The 25775-nt window shown below is 50.1% G+C and overlaps 1 long non-coding RNA gene across 4 annotated transcripts; it reads right to left on the reverse strand.

The window, feature by feature from the left end:
* Nucleotides 1–1166: 1166 nt before the first annotated feature.
* On the reverse strand, nt 1167–13167 carry LOC115639176. Of its 4 annotated transcripts, none has more exons than XR_003997622.1 (5): nt 12288–13167; nt 11638–11985; nt 9083–9219; nt 7990–8783; nt 1167–1251 (listed from the first exon to the last, which is right to left on the reverse strand). It is a non-coding gene; the product is annotated as an uncharacterized LOC115639176 (long non-coding RNA). The 4 variants fall into 4 exon arrangements; XR_003997621.1 differs by lacking the exon at nt 1167–1251 and adding an exon at nt 6908–7268; XR_003997620.1 differs by lacking the exon at nt 1167–1251 and having other exon boundaries at nt 7379–8783; nt 12288–12414; nt 12546–13167.
* Nucleotides 13168–25775: the final 12608 nt, after the last annotated feature.

Here is a 25775-nt window from a genome sequence, read left to right on the forward strand (position 1 = left end):
ATTAGATTTGGAAAGGGTTAGGGGTTGAGAGGGAGATTTGGATTATGCGGAGGCAAGGGGTTTGGATTCTTGAGGCAGGTTAGAGGGTTGTGCTTAATGCAAGGGTTAGGATTAGCTTTAGGGATTAGGTTGTGTAAGAGTTTGGGTTCAAAGGTGGGTTAGAGTTAAGGGGTTAGGATTATGGGCAGGGTGGGTGTTATGATATAATAGGGTGATGATCGGGGATCAGGGTTAGTTGAAGGGTTAGGGTGCAGGGTTGGGTTGCCTAGCGTGAAGGGAGGGGTCAGGGTTGGTTGTGGTGTGGGCTAGGGTCAAAGGTTAGGGGAACAGGAGTTAGGGTTTGGAATTAGGGTTAGCAGGTGACAGCTCAGGGTTTGTCTTTTTTGCTGTTCTAATTGCTTGAGTTGACCATTGTGTATCATAATTTCCTGTAAATGTAGTTTAATTCCTTTTACTGACTTTTCAAAAGCATTAATGTCATTATTATAACAACATCCCCTATGTTTTTATTGTGACATAGTAAATTACAGATTTTAATACTTTTTTTGTTTGTTTTTTAATGTCAGGCTATTATTTGTGATCATATAACTTCAATGGTGCCTGAGTTCCTTGGTTGCCTCAGCCCTGGTCCAGGAGTAGCAATGGGTGACGGATGGCGTCTGCCCTGTCAGTTTCCTACTCCATGAAATCTCTATATTAAATTTGGATATCAATAACACAAATGTTTTCTAATTTAGAAAAATGTATTCAGTTAGAAAACTAATTTCATGAGTGTCCCAATTTCAAATAGAGATTTCCCAGAAGTAGTACATTGCAACAAGACCTACCCCATCTGTCACAAATCGCTACTCCTAGACCCAGGCCCGCTGAATTGTGGGGGTAGCAAATTGCAGCAGGACAGCAAAAACTTGCCATGTAGGTGTCAGTAACCACAACAGGTTGGAAACTGGGACAGAGAGACGTTTGTAATAGTAAGTCCTGACACTACAGCTGAGATGCTGGGATGTTTCCCCCACCAGACATCAGGCTTTCCACATTAGGGGCAGTGGGCGCCAGGCCAGTTGGGGGCTGGTCTTTGTTTCTGTTGTGAGCAGACTACTCTGGGAACAGGAGAGGGTGAGATGTGGGGCAGGTTGTTCAGCAGCCAGGAGCCCACATGCTTTTTTGTCCCTGAGCAGCTCAGGCATATAGGACACCTGCTGTAGCCATGGCTGTAGTGGTGCTCTGTGGCCAGGTTCTGCTTGGTGCCGGCTGCGATAGAGCAGCATCAGAAACAGCACAGCACATGGCGGCAGGAGCTGCTGTGGCAATCAGCCACCAGCCAAACCCACAAACCTGTCAGCCTGCAGCATCACCATCTGTCCTCCATATGCCCCCCCCACACCCCTCTCCATCTCTCCTCTGTATGCCAGAGATGCTCATCTATCCATCTCCAGACATCTGTTTCTCTCCGATTTTCCATGCAGCGCCCAACACAATGAGGCCCAGACCTGAGTGAGACTTTTGGGTGCTGCAGTACTGGAGCTGTAGGGTGACAGTGCGTCTCTGGGCATCTCTAGTCTCAGCCCCTTTTCTCTTGAATCCAAAGCCATGACTCTCGGGTCCAGATCCCATAGCCCTGAAGATACTCAACCAGCCACTCGTGCTCTGTGATCCCGTTACAGCAACAAGAATCTCCCCAAACTCCCCATGAAGATGTGGGAGGAGTGACACCTTGAGCCTGGCAGGCAGCATGAACTCTCCTCAGCATGGCATGGACCATGCCTGAGGCAGACAGATCCTGTATGACTCATAGAAGACCACGGGGGGGCAAGAGAGTGCATCTCACTGAGCCTGATAGGAGGTGTAGACCCTCCCTCTGGGTTGCATTTGGGCAGACAGACCCTCCCCCAAGATGAATCCTCCCCAGCCCATGGGAGACTACGAGAGGCCAGGGAGTCATTATCCAGGGTGTTGCTCTGTTGCAGGCTCTCCATGGGCTATATTGTGATCTCCCGCACATCAACTTTCTGCAGCCTGGACTGCTGTAAGGAGTGGAAGGAGGCACTGTTAATGAGTGATGGCAGCTACAAGGATTTGGGGACTCAATATGCTGGGGTGTCGCAGGTGGGACAGTGCCATATGTGTCCATCCATCCCCCTCCCCCGCATTTGGGCAGTGACCCCTGGTTGCTATTTCACACTTTAAGGGACAAATGCCACTGTTTGTCACAGAGTAATTTTATTTACTTCATCAGAACTTTATAACCCTCACCTTGCCCAGCACCTGCCCAAGCCGGTGCAATCACTCATGACAACAAACACCCTAGAACATAAAGACTCAAAGGGCAGCAGCTTTAATGTGAAGCAATGAGACACCACCTAGAGAACCTAGCGAGGGGCTGTGGTGAAGCAGATAAATTCCAGCGAGCCTGGGAGTTCCAGCAATTCGGAATTGGAGCAAGAATTCTCTCCTTCCCTTCATTGTCTGGCAATTTCCAGGGAAGGGTATGGTTAGAGAGCCCTCCACAAATGGATAATTCCCAGCCCGCTGTGACCAAATGCACCCCTGTATTCACACCCTACACACTATTGTAACAATCTTTGGACAAAATATGCCTCTGAGGAAGCATTTGAAACTCAGTGATCAGTACTATCTTGGTAAAATGGCTGTAGCTACAGTCTATGTAAAGTTATGAAATTCCACCTAGAGGGTATTAAAAGCACAAGTTCCAATTCACGTAGCCTGATTAGGTGGAACTGGTCAAGCACACCTGTCCTAAAGAAAGGGATGTGTGTTTGCCTCAATTTGCATTTCAGCTGTAAACAGATTCCACAGAGGACAAGCGGGGGAAGAAAGAAGCAGCATACACAGATGAACAGAAACAGCACAAAGCCTCCTTCTTCCACCAAAATCCATGTCTCCTTGCTCTCAGCAAGAAAGAACTTCACCTAACGTGAACACTCAGGAAAATGTTTTTCAAAGGGTGACTGAGCTATAAAAGTGAAGGGCAAAACATCCAAGTTCTCTCTCCCTCCTCATCTTCCTTTCACCTATGACCAGAGAAACAGCTGCTGGATCCTGGAAGCAGATTCTGGCCTGAGAGTTTGGGCAGCAATAATTACTGGAACCTGTAAGAAGGGACTTCACAAGCCTAGTTTGTTAAGTTTAGAAAACATTTAATCTTTATTTTTTCTTGTAACCATTTCTTCTTTAATGCCTTATTACTTGTGTTCACTTAAAACCTCTCTATGTAGTTAAATAAACTTGTTTATTCTTGAACCAAAACTAATCCAGTATTGTGAACTGTAAATGGAATAATCCACAAGGTGGCAGATTTTTGTACATTGACCTCCTAGAGGTACAACAGACCTAATCTATCTGGCCTGTCCCAGAGAGGGCTGGACAGTGCACAACACGTTTTTGACGTAAAGTTCAGGACAGGGAGTGTGTTGGGGTCACTCTGCATGTGGTAGCCCAGGTCTGATGGAAGCAAAGTGTGACTAGTGAGTGCTGACAAGCTCTGGGATCAGAGTCATAGCCATGCACAGACACTTGAGGGATGAGACGGGGAGCAGCACACTTACACGCTGTTTGTGAGCTCCCAAGTCAGCGCTATAACAGAGCAGCATGGTGAGGCACCAGGGCCGGCGCTTTCATTTAGGCGGCCTAGGCAATTGCCTAGGGCGCCAGGATTATTGGTGGGCGGCGTTTTGCCAGAGGGGGCGGCAGGCGGCTCCGGTGGAGCTGCCGCAGTCGTGCCTGCGGACGGTCGGCTGCTCGCGTGGCTCCAGTGGACCTCCCGCAGGCACGACTGCGGCAGCTCCACCAGAGCTGCGGAGCAGCCAACCGCCTGCAGCCACGACTGCGGCAGCTCCACCGGAGCCGTGAGACCAGCGCGTGGGGCGGCGAAATTACCATGCGCCTAGGGCGCTCAAACCCCTAGCGCCGGTCTTGTGAGGTACACCCCCCATTGCAGGTCAGGTGACACAGCCCCGCACTAGACAGGATTGCAGCCTGGAACATCATACCTGGGCCACAGCAAGAGCCCCCCAGCTGCTGTAGCGTTATAAAACGTTCCCCAGTAGAACCTGTTACTTTCCTGTTGAGGGTGCTGGAGCAAGCTGATCACGTACAGTAACAGGGGCAAAAGGAAGGCTGGGGGGTGGGGAAGGTCTAGACAAGGCTGCTCTTCCCTCTCTGAAATGACATAATGAGTTTCTGACACCTTCCCGCTCCCCCACAATACACCCTGCTCTTTAAATACTCACAGTCTCCATTCAGGTGTGTACATACAAGTGACACATCTGCACAGAGGTGTTCACTAATTGGTTTGCTCAGCTGTTCCACTTGCCTGAACTGGCCACCTCCAGGAAAGGGAGTTTCATACCTTTTAATTCTTTAATTCTCAAGAAACCTTCATATCCGATTAAGCGGGCTGTAGCCCATGAAAGCTTATACTACAATAAATGTCTTAGTCTCTAAGGTGCCACAAGTACTCCTGTTCTTTTTGCGGAAACAAACTAACGTAGCTACTACTCTGAAACCCTTCATATCTTCTTATAACACTTCCTAGGGTTTTACTGTGACTCTCATTTACCATATTTAATACATTATTAAAAACAAAACATTATCAAGTCTGTTTTTATGATCACATGACTTCATTGGTGCTAGAATTGCTGGTGGGCCAGAATCTCTACCTCTAGACCAGAGGAGGGGCAGATGGCCATTGCTCCTGTGGAACCTCTTTTTAAAATTTACACACAGGTAAAACAAGATTTTGCTAATTTAGATGAAAAGTGCATTAAATTAGAAAAATCTAAATTTTATGAATGTCACCATTTAAGATAGTGATTTCCCACAAGCTGAACCTAAGTTCCCTCTAAGCTGCGCAGCAGCATATTAAGCACTGTACAGGCACTCAGGGCTGCAGCAGGGAGATACGCCTCTCTCCCAGCCCCGGATCTGCTGCAGCCAGGGAAGAAGCACCTATCCTGTGGCCCCAGCCCTGGAGCTGCCGCGTTAGGGAGAGGTGCCTCTCCCCCCAGCCCAGGTGCTGCTGCGGAGAGAGAGAGCTGCGGGGAGTCCTCTCCCCCCCTTCCTGTAGTCCCAGGGCAGCCTGGCCACAAACCCCTCATCCCTAGCCCAGAGACCACACCCCAAGATGGAGCCCTCACCCCCTGCACCCCAGCCCTGAGTCCCTCATCCCCAGCCCCACCCCAGAGCCTGCATCCCCAGCTGTATCCCTCACTCCCCCACACCCCAATACTCTGCCCCAGCCCTGAGCCCCGTCCCACACTCTGAACCCCTTGGCCCCACCCTGCCACATGAATTTTGTTATGTGCACCAATATGGAGGTGATGTCTGACATCACCTCCATATTGGTGCACATAACAAAATTCCTTCCACATGAGTGGGAAAAATTAGAGGGAACACTGGTTGAAACTCTGACAAAGTCCAAGCCATCTGTCACAACTCCCTCTCCCATTGATCCAGGGATGGGAAATTGTGGGTGTAGCAAATGGTGACACGGCAGTTCTCCGCCCTCAACACTCTCCATTACACCATTAGCATTACAACCAAAAAGCAATCCTTACAACAGCACCCAAAATTATCACTCTGCACAGCATACTCTGGCCCCTCCCCAGCCGTAATCTCACAGAGCCCCGTACCCAACGAGGAAGCAAATCTTGCCCTCATCCCTGCTGCCCTCTCCAGTCCAGTCTACATCAGCCCCACTCGATGAACAGAGACCAAGTAAATGCAGATAGTCACAGTTCCACTTTAGCACCCACTGCCTCGCATGCTTTTCGTCTGCTCCTACTTCTCTATGTTCCCAAGACCTGGACTCTGGGGATGCACACCTAGCTAGCCTACCCGTGTCTTACAAAGGGAGATGGCACGAGGAGAGGAGAGGAGAGGAGAGGAAAGAGAGTGAGAAAGCTGGCCAATGCACTAGAAAAGAGAACGAGAGACAGAGAGAAAGAAGTGGGAGGAAGGCAAGCAACTCATCACCTGGAGTCATCCTCCTAGATGCAAACTTCTGCTACGGAAGACACACCGCTCCTGGCCAGAGAAATGAGCATCCCCTGAAAATGGGGACTTGTCTGTCTTGTAAGCATGGCTGGTCAAGAACCATTTCTTACAAACCCAGGCCCAGCTAATGGGGCAACCCTACCTGGAGCCAGGGGGGCCCTGAGCAGAGCACTCACCAAACCAGACACTCATCTCACAGACACAGCAACTGCTCCACTGCCAACTGGATGGCTCCTCACGTGCATCATCCATGCTCGTGGGCTCACTGCTCTCACTCGCTTTACATCGCACGAGGGCAGTAGACTGATGTTTGATTTCTTTTCCCTGGGTACTAAACCCAGCATAAGAAGGAAAAACAAAGTTATTGTGGAGATTAATGGAAGGAGGAGGCAGATGTCAGAGCCCTAGGGGGGCTCACGTCAGGGTCCTAGTGGGGCTCTGGGTGATTGCTACTTCCCACCACCCAACACAGATGTAAAGAGGCTGAATAGTGTCTGCAAAACAGAAACTAAGCAATTAATTATTCCTCCAGAAAGGTTTTTAATGACTTATGACTATAAAGGCAACACAGATAGAATAAGAAAAACAGAATTAAAGACCAGCACTGAGTGAGGATTAATACAAATGGCAAATTATACTGGAGACAAGCACAAGTACAAGTAATATTATGCAATAACTGCCTATTCCTATAAGTGCACATATAAAAGGTAAATAATATTGAAAATAGTTACAAGCGCATGCAATGCTACTATTACTGATTGCCTAGTAACCTTACATGTACTGCACCCACCCCAACAAATACAATTCTATATGCAATATTAATACATGGACTAACTATATTTTACTAACCTTAACCTACCTATAACTTTGTATAACAACTCATAAGCACTTATTGACTTTTATGATGGTAACTTATATAAAAGACAGGCACAGCGACATGCAAAGCTACTAGGTTCACCAGCACTGTACCCATTCCCAGCAAGGCACAAAAACATATACAGTTATTATATATTGATCAACTATTGACTATTACAATCTTTAAACAACTTCAACAATTTACTAATATAACTAAACTATAGTATTAATACAGACTTAAGATTAACCAGCACGAGCATAACCAGACCTCTTCACTTTAAAAACTTACCCTGAGTTCTTCCAAAGATACATTACCTTCAGTTGACCATTTCCTGCACTGCCAGGCATAGTCAGTCAGTGAAGAGCAAGTCCCTTTGGTTCAAGGGGTGTATATGAGCCTGACAAAGAGTGACCTCTTTTAGGCCAACGCGCGCGCGCGCACACACACACACACACACACACACACACACTTGCGCCTCTGCATCTTATTTATATAGTATTTGCTGGCCATGTTTCAAAACACATCAACCAATGAAGGCGGCCAAATGTTTCCATGTGGTATGTGCAGTTGTCTTGATCTTATGAACTGTGCACCTGTGCTCAGGTCATCTCTTTTCTATGGGGCTAATAGTGTTTAATTTTCTAGACTCAAAAATGCTCAAATGAGATTCAAGAGGTATTTGGTTGCAGAGCATAGTAACCACAGGTCTGTATCTACCTTTACAGAGTTTCCTTTTTACTCTACAAAGCTTCCTAGTTAGATTACACTTATTCTTGCAGGATTCATCTGTACTCGCTTCACACAATTTCCAGAAGGTTGAGGCCTAACAAATATTTATGCACATTAATCACAGTTATCATCAGAGTGGGAAACATTTTATTCACCTCTCCCACGCGGCAGTACTCCGCCTCAAACCCTCCCCCCCATTACGCCTTTAGCACAACAACTAAAAAGCACCCCTTCCAACGGCACCCGAAATAATCACTCTGCACAGCAGACTCTGGCCCCTCCCCAGCGTAATCTGACAGAGCCCCGCACTCAACGAGGAAGCACAAGGCCTGAGAAGAGCACTACAGCGAGCACAGATGAGGAATTCAGACCACTGACTGCTTACTCACAGCCAGTTGTGCGGGAGTCAGAAAGCTGAGGATTGTTCATGTCCACTTCTGCCACTTTCTCCTCAGTCTAGGACTCCTGGAAAATTGCTTTGGAAGAGCAGCTGCAAAAGCCAAGCATGAGCCATCACTACACAAAGCTCTACTGGTGCTTCGAATCTTGCCCTCAACCTGGCATCCCTCTCCAACCCAATCTACCTCAGCCCCACTCCATCAACAGAGACAGAGTTAATACCAACAGCCACTGCTACGCATGATTTTCGTCAGCTCCCGCTACTCCATGGATCCCGAGACCTAGCCTGTAGGGATGCACACCTAACATGTCTGCCCGTGTCTTAGGAAGTGAGACAACACGAGGAGAGGAGAGGGAAGAGAGTGAGAAAGTTGGCCAACACACTAGAGAAGGGAGAGACAAATGGGAGGAAAGCAAGCAACTCACCACCTGAGTCATCCTCCTGGATCCAACCTCCCCCTGTGCAGGAGACACTGTTCCTGACCAGAAAAATGAGCAACCTCTGAAAACAGGGACCTTTTCTCCCTCGTGACCACAGTTAGTCAGGAACCTTTTCATACAAACCCAGCCTTACCGTACTGGGCTTCCCTACCTGGACTCGTGTTGGGCGTGAGCAGAGCCCTCCCCAAACCAGACACTTATCTCGCTGACAGCAGCATCTCCTCGGCTTCCAGATGGACAGCTTTTGCGTGGCATCAACAATGGTCAGAGTCTCGACGCTCTTGCTCGCTTTCCATCGCATCAGAGCAGTAGACTTTGATGCGCGACTTCATTTTCCTTGGTACTAAATGCAGCAGACTGGGGAAAAACAAAAACAAATTAGCATCTCTGTCTGCAATGTCACCCAGCCTCTTCATTTCACATCTCCCATATCCCACCGCTCAGCCCTCAACCCATCTCCCATTACTACGTTACAACTGCAACAAGAAGGCACCCATTGTAACGGCACCCAAAATACTCACTTTCCTCAGAGACTCTTGTGCCTTCTCCAGCCTTAATCCCGGAGCCTCGTACCCAACGAGGAAGGACATGGCCTGTGAAGAAAACTACAGCGACTACAGATCAGGAATTCAAAGCACTGACCTCTTACTCATAGCCCGTGATGCAGAAAGCGGAAACATGAGGACTATTCGTGTCTCCTTAGAAGGATGTCCAGGCTGCTCAGGTCCACTTCTGCCATATTCTTGTCCGGTTGGGCTCCTGGACGATTCCTCTGCAAACTAATAAAGCCAAGCAAGAACGATCACTACACAGAGATCTACCGGTGCGTTGAATCTTGCCCTCATCCCAGCCTCCCGCTCCAGTCCCATCTACATCAGCCCCACTCGACGAATGGAGACTGAATAAACACAGACAGTCACAGCTCCACTTTAGCGTCCGCTGCCCCGCATGCTTTTCATCCGCTCCTACCTCTCCATGGCTCCCGAGATCTGGCCTCTGGGGATGCAAACCTAGCATGCCTGCCCGTGTCTTACAAAGGGAGACAGCACAAGGAAAGGCAAGGACAGACACAGAGAGATAGAGGGTGTGTGTTGGCCAACGTACTAGAGAAGAGAAAAGAGAGAGAGAAAAAGGAGGGAGGAAGGCAAGCAACTCACCACCTGGAGTCATCCTCCTAGATGCAACCTTCTGCTGTGGAGGACACACTGCTCTGGGCCAGAGAAATGAGCAGCCCCTGAAAACGGGGACCTTGTCTCTCTCGTAAGCACAGCTGGTCAGGAAGCATTTCTTACAAACCCAACCCCAGCCAATAGGGCGGCCCCAGCAGGACCGAGGTGGGCCACAAGCACAGCGATCACCAAACAAGACACTGTCATAAACAGATAGCTAAGGGTTAATGTTCTTTTACCTGCGAAGGGTTAACAAAGGGAACCAAACACCTGACCAGAGGACCAATCAGGAAACAAGACTTTTTCAAATCTGGGTAGAGGGAAGTTTTGGGTGTGAGTCCTTTGTTCTTGGTCTCTTCTCTTTCTGGGCTCTGAGAGTGATCTTTCTATCTCCAGGCTTTCTAATCTTCTGTTTCCAAGTTGTAAGTACAAAGATAGTAAGACAATAGGTTTATATTGTTTTTTTGCATTTACATGTGTGTAGTTGCTGGAATGTGTTAAATTGTATTCTGTTTGGATAAGGCTATTTATTCATTTTTTTCTTTTAAGCAATTGACCCTGTATATTGTTACCTTGATACAGAGACCATTTTATGTCTTTTTCTTCCTTTTTATATAAAGCTTTCTTTTTAAGACCTGTGGATTTTTTTTTTTAGTGGGGGTCAAGGGGATTGTGTCTGCAGCTCACCAGGGAATTGGTGGGAGGAAGAAGACAGCGGGGAAGAGAGAATCTCTTTGTGTTAGATTTACTAAGCCTGACTTTGCATACCCTCTCGGTGAGGGGAGAGAGAGATTGATCTCTCGGTACTTGTGTTTCAAGGACTTGAAGCAGGGAATTCCTAGAGTACCCAGGGTGGGGAAATCTGGGAGGAGGTAAAGAGGGGGAAGGGAAGTGGGTTATTTCCCTTTGTGGTGAGACTCAGGGCATCTGAGTCTTGGGGGTTCCCCAGGGAAGGTTTTGGGGAGACCAGAGTGAGCCAGACACTGGAATTCTGGCTGGTGGCAGCGATATCAGATCCAAGCTGGTAATTAAGTTTGGAGGTTTCATGCTAGCTTCTCATGTTCTGAACTCTAAGGTTCAGATCTGAGTAGGAGAGTTATGACAGACACTTATCTCATTGAGAGTGGCATCTGCTCAGATCTTGCCTGGCATCAACAGTGCTCACAGGCTCGCTGCTCTCGCTCACTTTACATTGCACGAGGGCAGTAGACTGTGACACTTGACTTCTTTCTCCTTGGTACTAAACCCGGCACAAGCGGGGAAAAAACAAGCATGTTACCATCTCAGTAGGCAACGTCTCATAGGCTCTTCTTTTTGTCTCACCCACACGACCGAGCTCCGCCCTCCCCATCACACCTTTAGCATTACAACCAAAAAGCACCCCTTGCAACAGCACCCAAAATAATCACTCTGCACAGCAGACTCTGGCCCCTCCCCAGACGTAATCTCACAGAGTCCTGCACCCAACGAGGAAGCACAAGGCCTGTGAAGAGTACTACAGTGAGCGCAGATGAGGAATTCAGACCACTGACCGCTTACTCACAGCCAGTTATGCGGGAGTCAGAAAGCTGAGAACTGTTCATGTGTCCTTAGAAGGATGTCTAGTCTGTTCATGTCCACTTCTGCCACTTTCTCCTTGATCTAGGGCTCCTGGAAGATTCCTCTGGAAACACAGCTGCAAACCCAAGCATGAGCCATCACTACACAAAGCTCTATTGGTGCTTCGAATCTTGGTGCCCTCATCCCAGCCTCCCTCTCCAATCCCATCTACCTCGGCCCCACTCCATCAACAGAGACCGAGTTAACACCAACAGCCACTGCTATGCATGTTTATTGTCAGCTTCTACTTCTCCATGGATCCCGAGACCTAGCCTGTAGGAATGCACACCTAGCACACCTGCCCATGTCTTACGAAGGGAAACGGCATGAGAAGAGGAGAGGGAAGAGAGTGAGAAAGTTGGCCAACACACTGTGGAGGGGCGGGGAGAGAAAGAGAGAGAGGTGGGAGGAAGGAAAGCAATTCACTACCTGGAGTCAACCTCCTAGATGCAACCTTCTGCTGTGGAGGACACACCACTCCTGGCCAGAGAACTGAGCAGCCCCTGAAAATGGGGATCTTGTCTCTCTCGTAAGCACAGCTGGTCAGGAAGCATTTCTCACAAACCCAGCCCCAGCCAATGGGGCGGCCCTATCTGGAGCCAGGCGGGTCATGAGCAGAGCCCTCTCGAAACCAGACATGTATCTCACTGACAGTAGCAACTGCCAACCGGACGGCTCTTCACTTGCATCAACAATGCTCGCGGGCTCACTGCTCTCGCTCGCTTTCCATCCGATGAGGAGAGTAAACTCTGATGTTTGATTTCTTTTCCCTTGGTACTAAACCCGGCACAAGGAGGAAAAACAAAGAAAGTTATCTCAGTGGACAACTTCGCTTAGGCTATTCTTTTCACCCCTCCCACACAGCAGGGTTCCGCCCCGAACCTTTCCCCCCCCCATTTGCCCTTGAGCACTACAACTAAAAAGCACTCCTTGCAACTGCACCCAAAATAATCACTCTGTACAGCAGACTCTGGCCCCACCCTAGCCGTAATCTAACAGAGCCCCGCACCCGAGGAAGCACATGGCCTTTGAAGAGTACCACAGTGAGCATAGATGAGGAATCGAAAGCACTGACTCACAGCCAGGGATGCAGAAGGCAGAAACATGAGGACTGTTTATGTATCCTTAGAAGGATGTCCAGGCTGCTCAGGTCCATTTCTGCCATATTCTTATCTGGCTAGAGCTCCTGGACGATTCCTCTGCAAACTAATAAAGCCAAACAAGAACTATCATTATACAGAGCTCTATTGGTGCCTTTAATCTTGCCCTCATTCCTGCCTCCCTCTCCAGTCCCACTCGATGAACAGAGACTGATCCCAGTCACCACTCCACTTTACCATCCACTACTCCGCATGTTTTTCGTCCACTCCTACTTCTCCATGGCTCCTGAGACCTGGCCTGTGGGGATGTACACCTAGCATCCCTGCCCATGTCCTATGAAGGGTTTGTGTTGTGGAGGAAGGAGAGAGAAGGGCTGAGGGGCCCCATGGATGGATGGAGGGAGGGGGGGAGTAAGGTAGGGATAGGGATGCATGTTGGAGAAAGGACAAAAGGGCACTGGGGGCCCACATATCTAGGGACAGAGTGGGGTGCAGGTTGTGTTGGGAGGGAGGCATGGATAGAGGCACAGGTTGTTGTGAGCTGGGAGGATGTTGGAGATAGACTGTGGCTATGGAGTCCCATGAGTGGAGGAATGAACTGAGGGATACAGGGCTTGTGGGTTGGGGAAGGTTGTTGCAGGCTGGAGGGTGTTGGTAAGAGATGGGGGCTGAGGGGTTGCTATGGGAAGAGGCATAGATGGAGGAAAGGTAGGGATGGGGTGCAAGTTGGGGTGGCCTGGGAGGTGTTGGAGGGACAAGAAAGGAGGATTGAGGTGCCCAAAGGATGGAGAAATAGACGGGGGCGGGTTGGTTTGGGCTAAAAGAATGGGGGTGCGGGTTGGAGAAGGTTGTAGGTTGGGGGGGGTTGGGGACTGGGCATGCGGGTTGGGGAAGGTTGGGTGTGGGGGGATAAGGAAGGTTGTGGTGGGCTCGGTGTATGGGGGGGCAGTTGGGGAACGTCGCGGCGCCCTAGGGGTGCGCGGGGTGGGCTGCGGAAGGCTGTGGGGCGGCCCGGGGAAGGTCACAGCAGACGGGAGGTGCAGGGGGGACAGGGGCGCGTGGTGGGTTGGGGGCCGAGGTGTGGGGGGGTTGGGGAAGGTCGCGTCGCGCTGAGGGTGCAGGGGAACGTGGGTCCGTGCGGGCTGGGAGATGCGGGGGGACGAGGGCGGCCCATGGCAGGCTGGGCGTGCCGGTACCAAACATGCCCGAGGCGGCAACACTTTGAAAACTACAACTCCCAGGATGCAACTGGCACAGAACAAAACTAATTCCCTGGTTACCGCGGTTGACGTCCACACCGGTTATATCACTTCCTCTCCCACCTTCCGTTTCCGGCCCCGCTCCGCAAACAGACGCTGTACCGCCAAAAGCACCGCCCACCCAAACCAAAGGCGCCGGGCCCCGCCCTGGCCGCTGCGAGAAGCCAGCACCAGACCCCGCCTCTCCCACGGTGCCGCTGGATCCGCGGTGGCTGATGGGAGTTGTAGGCCGGAGCACACAACAACTCCCAGAAACTTCTGCTTCCTTCCTTCTCTCCGCCCCCCCTCCCCCCAGCAGGGCGTAGCTGGGCACATGGCAATAATGGGGGCTGGGAGCCGAGGGTCGGGGGGGTCATACAGGGGTGGGTCTCCAGGAAGATTGAGGCTGAGAGGAATTGGCGGGGGGAAGGTGGGAGATGGGGGATAAGCGGAGGTATTCCAGGCTTCTGGCAGTTCTGAGGTGTCAGGTTGTGGCTAAGCCCATCTGAGTTGAAGTGGGGACAGCTTGTCTGAGGACCCGCTCAGGGGACATGGGACTGGGCAGGAGCAGGAGGGATGCAAGGGATAGGGGAGAGTAGATGATTTTTGCCTGAGAAGGATTGGGGTGCAGGTGTCCCATCACTAGAAGGAACCTTGAGAGGTCATCGAGTCCAGTCCCCTACCCTCATGGCAGGACCAAATACTGTCTAGACCAGTGGTCAGCAACCTTTCAGAAGTGGTGTGCCGAGTCTTCATTTATTTGCTCTAATTTTAGGTTTTGCATCCCAGTAATACATGATAACATTTTTAGAAGGTCTCATTCTATAAGTCTGTAATATATAACTGAACTATTGTTGTATATAAAGTAAATAAGGTTTTTAAAATGTTTAAAAAGCTTCATTTAAAATTAAATTAAAATGCAGAGCCCCCTGGATTGTTGGCCAGGACCTAGGCAGTGTGAGTGCCACTGAAAATCAGTTCACATGCCGCCTTTGGCACCTGTGCCGTAGGTTGCCTGCTCCTGGTCTAGACCCTCCCTGATAGACATTTATCTAACCTACTCTTAAATAATTCCAGAGATGGAGATTCCACAACCTCCCTAGGCAGTTTATTCCAATGTTTAACCACCCTGACAGTTAGGAACTTTTTCCTAATGTCCAACCTAAACCTCCCTTGCTGCAGTTTAAGCCCATTGCTTCTTGCTCTATCCTTAGGGGCTAAGATGAACAAGTTTTCTCCCTCCTCCTTGTGACACCCTTTGAGATACCTGAAAACTGCTATCATGTCCCCTCTGTCTTCTCTTTTCCAAACTAAACAAACCCAATTCTTTCAGCCTTCCTCCATAGGTCATGTTCTCTAGACCTTTATCTTGACTTGCTGCAAAACCTATCCCGGGGGGAGGAGCTGCCTCCCCCGTCACTTTCCCCCGCCCATGGAAAATCTATATATTCTATTGTAATCAATTAATTGACAGTGTCTCTAAGACTAATAAGCAAGGTAGCATTCCGCCAGCACTGTGTTTGATAAACTCTTATGCTTGACCTCTACACAGTGTGAATTTATGTCCTTCAACCTGGTATTACCCAGTCGGAAGACAGGATACTGGGCTAGATGGACCTTTGGTCTGACCCAGTATTGCCATTCTTACATTCTGATGTTAAGGAGCCTGTTGCACCTGCACCTGCACCCAAAACAGTCACTGTACAGAGGAGATTATTGTCTCTTTCTCAGGTCGTAATCCCACAGCTGCTCCCAAAATAGGGAAATTCTCCTCCCATACCCAGAACAAGGAGGAAAACTTTTATGAGAAACCAAGCATCACCTAAAGGGAAGCAGCTGTCTGTACTCAGCCTCTACTATGCATTTATCTTATGCTTAAACCACACCGCTAAAAATCGTGAAGTGTAGTTATGAGGGAGGCAGAAAGCTGAGGACTGTTCATATCTGCTTGGGAGGATGTCCAGGCTGCTCAGATCCACTTCTACCAGCTTCTCCTCTGGCTAGGGCTCCAGAACAACAATTCCTCTGTCAGAGCAGCTGCAAAAGCCAAGCATGAGCCATCACTACACAGAGCTCTTGCCCTCATCCCTGCCTTCCTCTTCCATCCTATCTACATCGGCCTCCCTCAATGAACAGAGACCAAGTTAATACCGACAGTCAGTGCTCCACTCTCGCACCCACTGCCCTGCATGATTTTCATCCCCTCCTACTTCTCCATGGCTCCCGAGACCTAGCCTGTGGGGATGCACACCTACCACACCTGCCCTTGTCCTACGAAGGGAGACGGCATGAGGAGAGGAGAGAGAGAATCTATGGGGCTGATCTATGGATAAGTTCAGTAGGCATCAGTGGCTTAGTCGTCTTAATGACTGCCTGGGATATATGGGGGTGGGGGCTGCACAGTGAGGTAGAGGGGTGTAGGGTTCCCAAGGTGTACTGAGGGAATGTGGAATTCAGAAGAGAGTAAAGGCAGGGTGGAGGTGGGTTGAAAGGCCCCGGTGTGGCTGAGAAGGGGAACAGGTATTGAAGAGGGAAACCTGGCAGGCTGTGGATGGTGTGGGGGAGTGCAATGCTGGGAAAGTGGGGCCCAGCAATGGAGAAATAGGATGGAGCCAATTGGGGTTGGGGTGTAGGGACGGGGTGTCCAGGAGGATGTTCGGGTACCCTGAGTTGTGGAACAGATGGGGTGGATTGGGAGGGCCAAGGGAAAGTCCACGTACAGGGGGCAGCTTGGGTGGGGTGAGCGGAGTGCTGGCAAGCCTGGAGACGCAGGAGCAAGTTGGAGGAGGTTGATTGGGTCCCAGTGAGGGGCAGGCTGGAATGCATTGAAGGAGATGCTGTGTACATTACCTGGAGTGGCCACCTGGTTTCACTAAGTATTTCCCTCCTGGAGCAAGAGTGAAACCAGATGGCCAATCCAGGTGTCATGGAGTTCCTGAGTGATGCTCTGGAACTGCTCCCTACAAAGCCTGTCAGGACTCTAGTGATGTTTCCTCCTTGTGAGCAGGGCAAGAAGTTCAAATGGCTTCCACCTTCTTGGATCTGACCTTGGACCATTCAGCATCCTCTGCCCCTCTGTGTGTTTCCCACAGCGAGTCCACCCTGTTGGGGTTCTGGGGAAGCCAGAGGGTCCTGCGCCCCCCACTTCACAGTCAGACGTGGCTCTTAGCCAGCCAGTAAAACAGAGGTTTATTAGATGACAGGAATGTGGTCTAAAGCAGAGCTTGTAGGTACAGAGAACAGGACCCCTCAGCCATGTCCATCCTGGGGATGGCGAGCCAGACACCCACGTCTGCACTTCACTCAAAGTCCCCTGCCAGCTCCAAATTGATTCACCTCCAGCCCCTCCTTCTCTGGGCTTTGTTCCTTTCCTGGGCCAGGAGGTCACCTGATTCCTTTGTTCTCCAACACCATTAGCTATCTCCTTGCAGGGGGGAATGGCCTCGGCCATTAGTTGCAAGGAGATAGAATGCCCGCCATTTAAGGGCACTGGTCCTTTGTTCTGCAACACTCTCACCCCCTAGATACCTAAGAAATGCATAAGGGAAACTGAGGCACAAACAAAGACGTCAGAGGAAACATTAAGGACTGTCCGACTTTGTCACACCAGGTAATGAACAAATCATTTCCCTCATCAAGGGACAGTGACACAGTGTGGCCACTTGGGTTAATGCACAGAGCATTTCCCTCATGTAGCAACAGTGACAATGGGTGGCCACACGGGGTAATGCACAGAACATTTCCTTCATGGAGTAATAGTGACACTGTGTGGCCACTTGGGGTAATGCACATAGTATTTCTCTCATGAAGCAACAGTGACACTGGGTGGCAACACAGGGTAAGGCACAGAGGATTTCCTTCATGAAGCAACAGTGACACTGGGTAGTCATGCAGCATAATGTAGAGAGTATTTCTTTAAGGAGCAACAGTGACACTGTATGGCCATTAGGGCTAAGGCACAGAGCATTTCCCACATGGAGTAATAGTGGCACTGTGTGGCCTCTTTGGATAATGCACAGAGGATTTCCTTCATCAAGCAACAGTAACACTGTGTGGCTATGCAGGTAATGCACAGAGCATTTCCCTCATGGAGTAATTGTGACACTAGGTGGCCACGTGCGGATATGAACAGAGCATTTCCTTCATGGAAAAACAGTGACACCGTGTGACTACGCCAGGTAATGCACAGAGCATTTTCCTCATGGAGCAACAGTGACACTGTATGGCCATGAGGGGTAATGCACAGAGCATTTTTCTTATGGAGCAACAGTGACACTCGGTTGCATGCGCGGTAATGCAGAGAGCATTTCCTTCATGGAGAAACAGTGACATTGTGTGGCCATGCCAGAAATGCACAGAGCATTTCCTTCATGAAGCAACAGTGACACTGTGTGGCCACGCGGGGTAAAGCACAAAGAATTTCCTTCATTGACCAACAGTGACACTGTGTGGCCACTTGGGGTAACGCACAGACGATTTCATTCATGGAGCAACAGTGACACTGGGTGGCCACGCAGGGAAATGCACAGAGCATTTCCTTCATTGAACAAAAGTGACATTGTGTGGCCACACCAGGTAATGCACACAGCATTTTCCTCATGGAGCAACAGTGACTCTCGGTGACCACATGGGGTAAGGCACAGAGCATTTCCCTCATGGAGCAACAGTGACACAGAGTGGCCACACGTGGTAATGCACCGAGCATTTCCTTCTCGGAGCAACAGAGACACTGGGTGCCCACGCGGGGCAATACACAGAGCATTTCCTTTATGGAGTAATAGTGACACCGTGTGGCCACTTGAGGTAATGCACAGAGCATTCTCTCATGAAGCAACAGTGACACTGTGTGGCAATGCAGGGTAATGCACAGAGGATTTCCTTCATGGACCAGCAGTGACACTGTGTGGCCACACAGGGTAATGAAAAGAGCATTTCCTTCATGGAGCAACAGTGACACCGTGTGGCCATGCTGCATAATGCAGAGAGTATTTCTTTAAGGAGCAACAGTGACACTGTATGGCCATTAGGCCTAATGAACTGAGCATTTCCCTCATGTAGTAATAGTGACACTGTGTGGCCACTTGGGATAAAGTACAGACGATTTCATTCATGGAGCAATAGTGACACTCGATGGCCATGCGCAGTAATGCAGAGAGCATTTCCTTCATGGAGCAACAGTGACATTTGGTGGCCATGTGCGGTAATGCAGTGAGCATTTCCCTCATGGAGAAGAGTAACGCTATGCAGCCAGCTGGGGAAATACACAGGGTATTTTCCTCATGGAGCAACAGTGACACTGGGTGGCCACGTAGGGTAATGCACAGAGCATTTCCTTCACTAAACAACAGTGACACTGTGTGGCCATGCAAGGTAAGGCAGAGAGCGTTTTCCTCATGGAGCAACAGTGACTCTGTGTGGCCACATGGGGTAATGCAGAGAGCATGTCTTTCACGGCGCAACAGTAACACGGAGTGGCCACGCGACATAATAAACAGAGCATGCCCTTTACGGCGCAACAGTGACACTGGGTAGAAACATGGGGTAATAAACAGAGCATTCCTTCATGGAGCAACAGTGACACTGTGTGGCCACGCCGGGTAATGCACACAGCATTTCTTTCATGGAGTAATAGTGACACGGTGCCACCGCCTGGGGTAATGCACAGAGAATTTCTCCCATGAAGCAACACTGACACTGGGTGCAATGCAGGGTGATGCACAGAGGAATTTTTCATGGAGGAACAGTGACACTGGGTGGCCACATGGGGTAATGCACACAGGATTTCCTCCATGGATGAACAGTGACACTGGGTGGCTACGCAGCATTATGCACAGAGCACTTCCTTCATGGAGAAACAGAGATACTGTGTGGCTATGCAGTATAATGCAGACAGTATTTCTTTAAGGAGCAACAGTGACACGGTGCGACCATTTGGGGTAATGCACAGAGAATTTCTCTCATGAAGCAACAGTGACACTGGGTGCAATGCAAGATAATGCACAGAGGATTTCCTTTATGGAGCAGCAGTGAAACTGGGTGGCCATGTGTGGTAATGCAGACAGCATTTCCCTCATGGATCAACAGAGACACTGGATGGCCACGTGGAGAAAGGCACACAGCATTTCCTTCATTGAGCAACAGTGACGCTGGGTGGCCACATCGGGTAATGCACAGAGCATTTCCCTCATGATACAACAGTGAAACATAGTGGTCAGACGGGGTAATGCACAGAGGATTTCCTTCATGGAGCAACAGTGACACTGTGTGGCCACGCAGGGTAATACACAGAGCATTTCCTGCATGGAGTAATAGTGACACTGTGTGGCCACATGGGGTAATGCAGAGAGCATTTCCCTCATGGAGCAACAATGACACTGGGTGGCCACGTAGGGTAATACACAGAGCATTTACTTCACTAAACAATAGTGACACTGTGTGGCCATGCAAGGTAATGCAGAGAGCGTTTTCCTCATGGAGCAACAGCGACTCTGTGTGGCCACATGGGGAAATGCACAGAGCACTTACTTCACTAAACAACAGTGACACTGTGTGGCCACTTGGGGTAATGCACAGAGCATTTCCCTCATGGAGCAACAGTGATACTGGGTGGTAATGCAGGATAATGCACAGAGGATTTCCTTCAAGGATCAGCAGTGACACTGTGTGGCCACGCAGGGTAATACAAAGAGCATTTCCTTCATGGAGCAACAGAGACACTGTGTTGCCATGCTGCATAATGCAGAGAGTATTTCTTTAAGGAGCAAGAGTGACACTGTGTGGCCACTTGGGCAATGCACAGAGCAGTTCTCTCATGAAGCAAGAGTGACACTGGATGGCAACGCAGGGTAATGAACAGAACATTTCCCACATGGAGTAATAGTGGCACTGTGTGGCGACTTGGAGTAATGTACAGAGCATTTCCCTCATAGATCAAGAGTCACGTTGGGTGGCCACGCCGTGTAACGCACAAATAATGTCCCTCATGGAGCAACAGTGACACTCAGCGGCCATGCACGGTAATGCAGAGAGCATTTCCTTCATGGAATAATAGTGACACTGTGTGGCCACATAGGGTAATGCACAGAGCATTTCCCTAATGAAGCAACAGTGACACTGGGTGGCCACGTGGGGTAAGGCACACAGGATTTCCTCCATGGATCAACAGTGGTACTGGGTGGCTACGCAGCATAATGCACAAAGCACTTCCTTCATGGAGAAACAGTGATACTGTCAGGTTATACAGTATAATGCAGACAGTATTTCTTTAAGTAGCAACAGTGACACAGTGTGACCACTTGGGGTATTGCACAGAGAATTTCTCTCATGAAGCAACAGTGACACTGGGTGCAATCCGGGGTAATGCACAGAGGATTTCCTTCATGGAGCAGCAGTGAAACTGGGTGGCCATGTGGGGTAATGCACAGAGCATTTCCCTCAGGGAGTAATAGTGACACTGGGTGGTCACATGGGGTAATGCACAGATTTCCTTCATGGAGCAACAGTGACACTGGGTGGCCATGTAGGGTAATGCACAAAGAATTTCCTTCATGGAGCAACAGTGACACTGAGTGGCCATGTGTGATAATGCAGAGAGCATTTCCCTCGTGGCACAACAGTGAAACATAGTGGTCACACGGTGTAATGCACAGAGCATTTCCTTCATGGAGCAACAGTGACACTGTGTGGCCACGCAGGGTAATACACAGAGCATTTCCTGCATGGAGTAATAGTGACACTGTGTGGCAACACGGGGTAATGCAGAGAGCATTTCCCTCATGGAGCAACAGTGACACTGGGTGGCCACACGGGGTAATGCACAGAGCATTTACTTCACTAAACAATAGTGACACTGTGTGGCCATGCAAGGTAATGCAGAGAGCATTTCCCTCATGGAGCATCAGTGACACGAAGTGGCCACGTGAGATAATAAAAAGAGCATGTCCTTCACGGCGTAACAGTGAAACTGGGTGGAAGCATGGGGTAATGAACAGAGTATTTCCTTCCTGGAGCAACAGTGACACTATGTGGCCATGTGGGTTAATGCACAGAGCATTTCCTTCGTGGAGTAATAGTGACACTGTGTGGCCACTTTGGGTAATGCACAGAGCATTTCCTTCATGGAGCAACAGTGATACTATGCAGCCATTAGGCCTAATGAACAGAGTATTTCCCTCATGGAGTAATAGTGACACTGTGTGGCCACTTGGGATAATGCACAGAGTAGTTCTTTCATGAAGCGAGTGACACTGGATGGCAACGCAGGGTAATGTACAGACCATTTCCCACATGGAGTAATAGTGGCACTGTATGGCCACTTAGGGTAATATACAGAGCTTTTCCTTCATGGATGAAGAGTGACACTGTGTGGCCACATGAGGTAATGCATAAAGCATTTCCCTTATGGAGCAACAGTGACACTCGGTGGCCATGCCCGGTAATGCAGAGAGCATTTCTCTCATGGAGTAATAGTGACACTGTCTGGTCACTTAGGGTAATGCACACAGCATTTCCTTCATGGAGCAACAGTGACACTGGGTGGCCACACGGGGTAATGCACAGAGCATTTACTTCACTAAACAATAGTGACACTGTGTGGCCATGCAAGGTAATGCAGAGAGCATTTCCCTCATGGAGCATCAGTGACACGAAGTGGCCACGTGAGATAATAAAAAGAGCATGTCCTTCACGGCGTAACAGTGAAACTGGGTGGAAGCATGGGGTAATGAACAGAGTATTTCCTTCCTGGAGCAACAGTGACACTATGTGGCCATGTGGGTTAATGCACAGAGCATTTCCTTCGTGGAGTAATAGTGACACTGTGTGGCCACTTTGGGTAATGCACAGAGCATTTCCTTCATGGAGCAACAGTGATACTATGTGGCCATTAGGCCTAATGAACAGAGTATTTCCCTCATGGAGTAATAGTGACACTGTGTGGCCACTTGGGATAATGCACAGAGTAGTTCTTTCATGAAGCGAGTGACACTGGATGGCAACGCAGGGTAATGTACAGACCATTTCCCACATAGAGTAATAGTGGCACTGTGTGGCCACTTAGGGTAATATACAGAGCTTTTCCTTCATGGATGAAGAGTGACACTGTGTGGCCACATGAGGTAATGCATAAAGCATTTCCCTTATGGAGCAACAGTGACACTCGGTGGCCATGCCCGGTAATGCAGAGAGCATTTCTCTCATGGAGTAATAGTGACACTGTCTGGTCACTTAGGGTAATGCACACAGCATTTCCTTCATGGAGCAACAGTGACACTGGGTGGCCACGTGGGGTAATGCACAGAGCATTTACTTCACTAAACAATAGTGACACTGTGTGGCCATGCAAGGTAATGCAGAGAGCATTTCCCTCATGGAGCATCAGTGACACGAAGTGGCCACGTGAGATAATAAAAAGCGCATGTCCTTCACGGCGTAACAGTGAAACTGGGTGGAAGCATGGGGTAATGAACAGAGTATTTCCTTCCTGGAGCAACAGTGACACTATGTGGCCATGTGGGTTAATGCACAGAGCATTTCCTTCGTGGAGTAATAGTGACACTGTGTGGCCACTTTGGGTAATGCACAGAGCATTTCCTTCATGGAGCAACAGTGATACTATGTGGCCATTAGGCCTAATGAACAGAGTATTTCCCTCATGGAGTAATAGTGACACTGTGTGGCCACTTGGGATAATGCACAGAGTAGTTCTTTCATGAAGCGAGTGACACTGGATGGCGACGCAGGGTAATGTACAGACCATTTCCCACATAGAGTAATAGTGGCACTGTGTGGCCACTTAGGGTAATATACAGAGCTTTTCCTTCATGGATGAAGAGTGACACTGTGTGGCCACATGAGGTAATGCATAAAGCATTTCCCTTATGGAGCAACAGTGACACTCGGTGGCCATGCCCGGTAATGCAGAGAGCATTTCTCTCATGGAGTAATAGTGACACTGTCTGGTCACTTAGGGTAATGCACACAGCATTTCCTTCATGGAGCAACAGTGACACTGGGTGGCCACACGGGGTAATGCACAGAGCATTTCCCTCATGGAGCAACAGTGACACTCTGTGGTCACGAGAGGTACTGCAGAGAGCATTTCCTTCATGGAGCAACAGTGACACTGTGTGGCCAAGAGAGGCAATGCACAAAGTATTTCCTGCATGCAGGAAGAGTGACAGTGGGTGACCACGCGGCATAACGCACAGAGAATTTCTTTCATGGAGCAACAGTGACACTGGGTGGCCATGCGCGGTACTGCAGAGAGCAGTTCCTTCATGGAGCAACAGTGACACTGCCGTACTGAGAAGGCTGTGACCTGCCTGTCAAGCTCGGGGGGGCCTGGTCTTTCCACACACACCCCATCTTTCTAGAGATTTTGGGCTTAGAAGAAATGGGGCTGGTACTAGAGCTGCCCACACCCATACTATCACGTCCAGCTCCATTACTGCAGCACCCAAAAGCCTTATTCAAGGTCCGGGTCTTATTGTGCTGAGGACTGCATGGCCAATCAGAGAGACAGAGGGATGCACATGGAGATGAGTGTGTAAGGCATGTGCATGGATGGCTGAAGGGTTGGACAGGGCTGAAGGGATGGATGGTAATGTCACAGACTGCTAAGCTGGTGGCTTCAGCTCATGGCTGCTGTCCCTGTCACCTCTGGACCCCTGTTTCCTGCACCATCCAGCCAGTAGAAACTGCCCTTGCAGTGCTACACTGGTGCTACATGCAATGCGCACCCTGCTGCTCAGGGATGTACAAGCATGCGGTCTCCCGGCTGCTTAACCACCTGCTCCACAGCCTGCCACAGGTCTCATCTTTCTTGAGACGCAATGCTCTGGCCGGGGGGCGGGGTCCCTCGAACCTCCTCAAATCCTGTACCCAAAGCAGCTTACTAAGCACAGAGACGGAGGCTAAGAAACCCCACCTGTCCCCATCCACATCCAGCTGGAGCTGCAGCCCAGGGCCCAGCTGAGCCAGGCAGCCAGCGACGCAAACAGGTGGGGACCCTGGTGTCTCAGGAGTGGGAAATGTCTCACCGTCTTCTCTGTAGCACCATGGCACTGTTACACCATAGTCAGGAGTGGCGCCATGGTTTTTGCTGCCCTAGGTGGCAGCGCTCCTCCTTTGAGCATTTGGCAGCTGGGGGTCCTTCCGCTCCACGTCTTTGGGACACTTCTATGCTGCTGCTGTTGGCCAAATCCTCCCGCCAAAATCTAACCCCCAACACAAAGTTTTAACACACACCCCTTCCGGAACCCATATTGAACGAAAAATTGCTCACCCTATAACCTGGTCCCCAACCCTAAACCCCTTAACCCAAACTGTGCCCAATCCTCCTCCCAACCCTAACTGCGAGTTCCGAACCTAAGCCCGACACCGCTCCAACCCGGAGCCCAGTTCCTAACTCCCACACTGGAAAACCCCAGGAATCCTGCTTCCTACTGGCCTCCCAGCTACAGGGACTTCGCTCACACGCACGGGAGCGGATTCTGCAGCTACAATCATTGCACGTGTTCACTGGCAGCGCCCAGCGCAAAGCAGGGAGTTTGGTCCAACTCCCCGCGGCAGTGGCTGTGCCCATGGGCCTGTGGCGGGTTCGCTGCCCACTGGATCCTTCACTCCAGCCTGGAGATTTCCCGCCTCCCTTCAGCGACTGCAAACGGTCCCAGGGCTTGGAGAAGTTTCTGAGCCACAGGTGCCTGCAGCAGCAATTTCCACCCCCAGGCAGTGACAGCCCATTGGCTGCCAGCTCGGTCAGAAACCATCACCTAGTGACACTGACAGCTCATTGGCTGCCAGCTCAGTCATAAAACATCTCCTAGCGACAGCCCATTGGCTGCCAGAAAACACTAGCACACAAGCAGGTGCAACCAGTGAACTCCCTGAGCTCTGCGGCTTCGCAAGTGAGGACGGCAGCGCCCGCTGCTGGGGGTCTCCGTTCCTCCGCCCGGGCAGCCGGAATCGACACCACTCGGCCTCAATCTGCTTCTCGCAGGCCTGCGCTGAGCGCTGACTGCACAAGGGCCTGACGGCTGCGCCCAGCTTTGCTTTCAGAAAGCGTCACCCAGGCACAGCCCAATGGGAGATTAGCTGTGAGAAAACATCACTTAGTGAGGACCCAATGGGAGATCAGCTTTCAGAAAACGCCGGGCAGGCCAGCACCGCAGCTCTGGTCTTCTCAAGTGGCCAGACTGTCAGCACCCCTCCACGCCCGTAACAGAGCAGC

Source organism: Gopherus evgoodei, chromosome 23, assembly GCF_007399415.2.
Source record: "Gopherus evgoodei ecotype Sinaloan lineage chromosome 23, rGopEvg1_v1.p, whole genome shotgun sequence".
Taxonomy (NCBI): domain Eukaryota; kingdom Metazoa; phylum Chordata; order Testudines; family Testudinidae; genus Gopherus; species Gopherus evgoodei.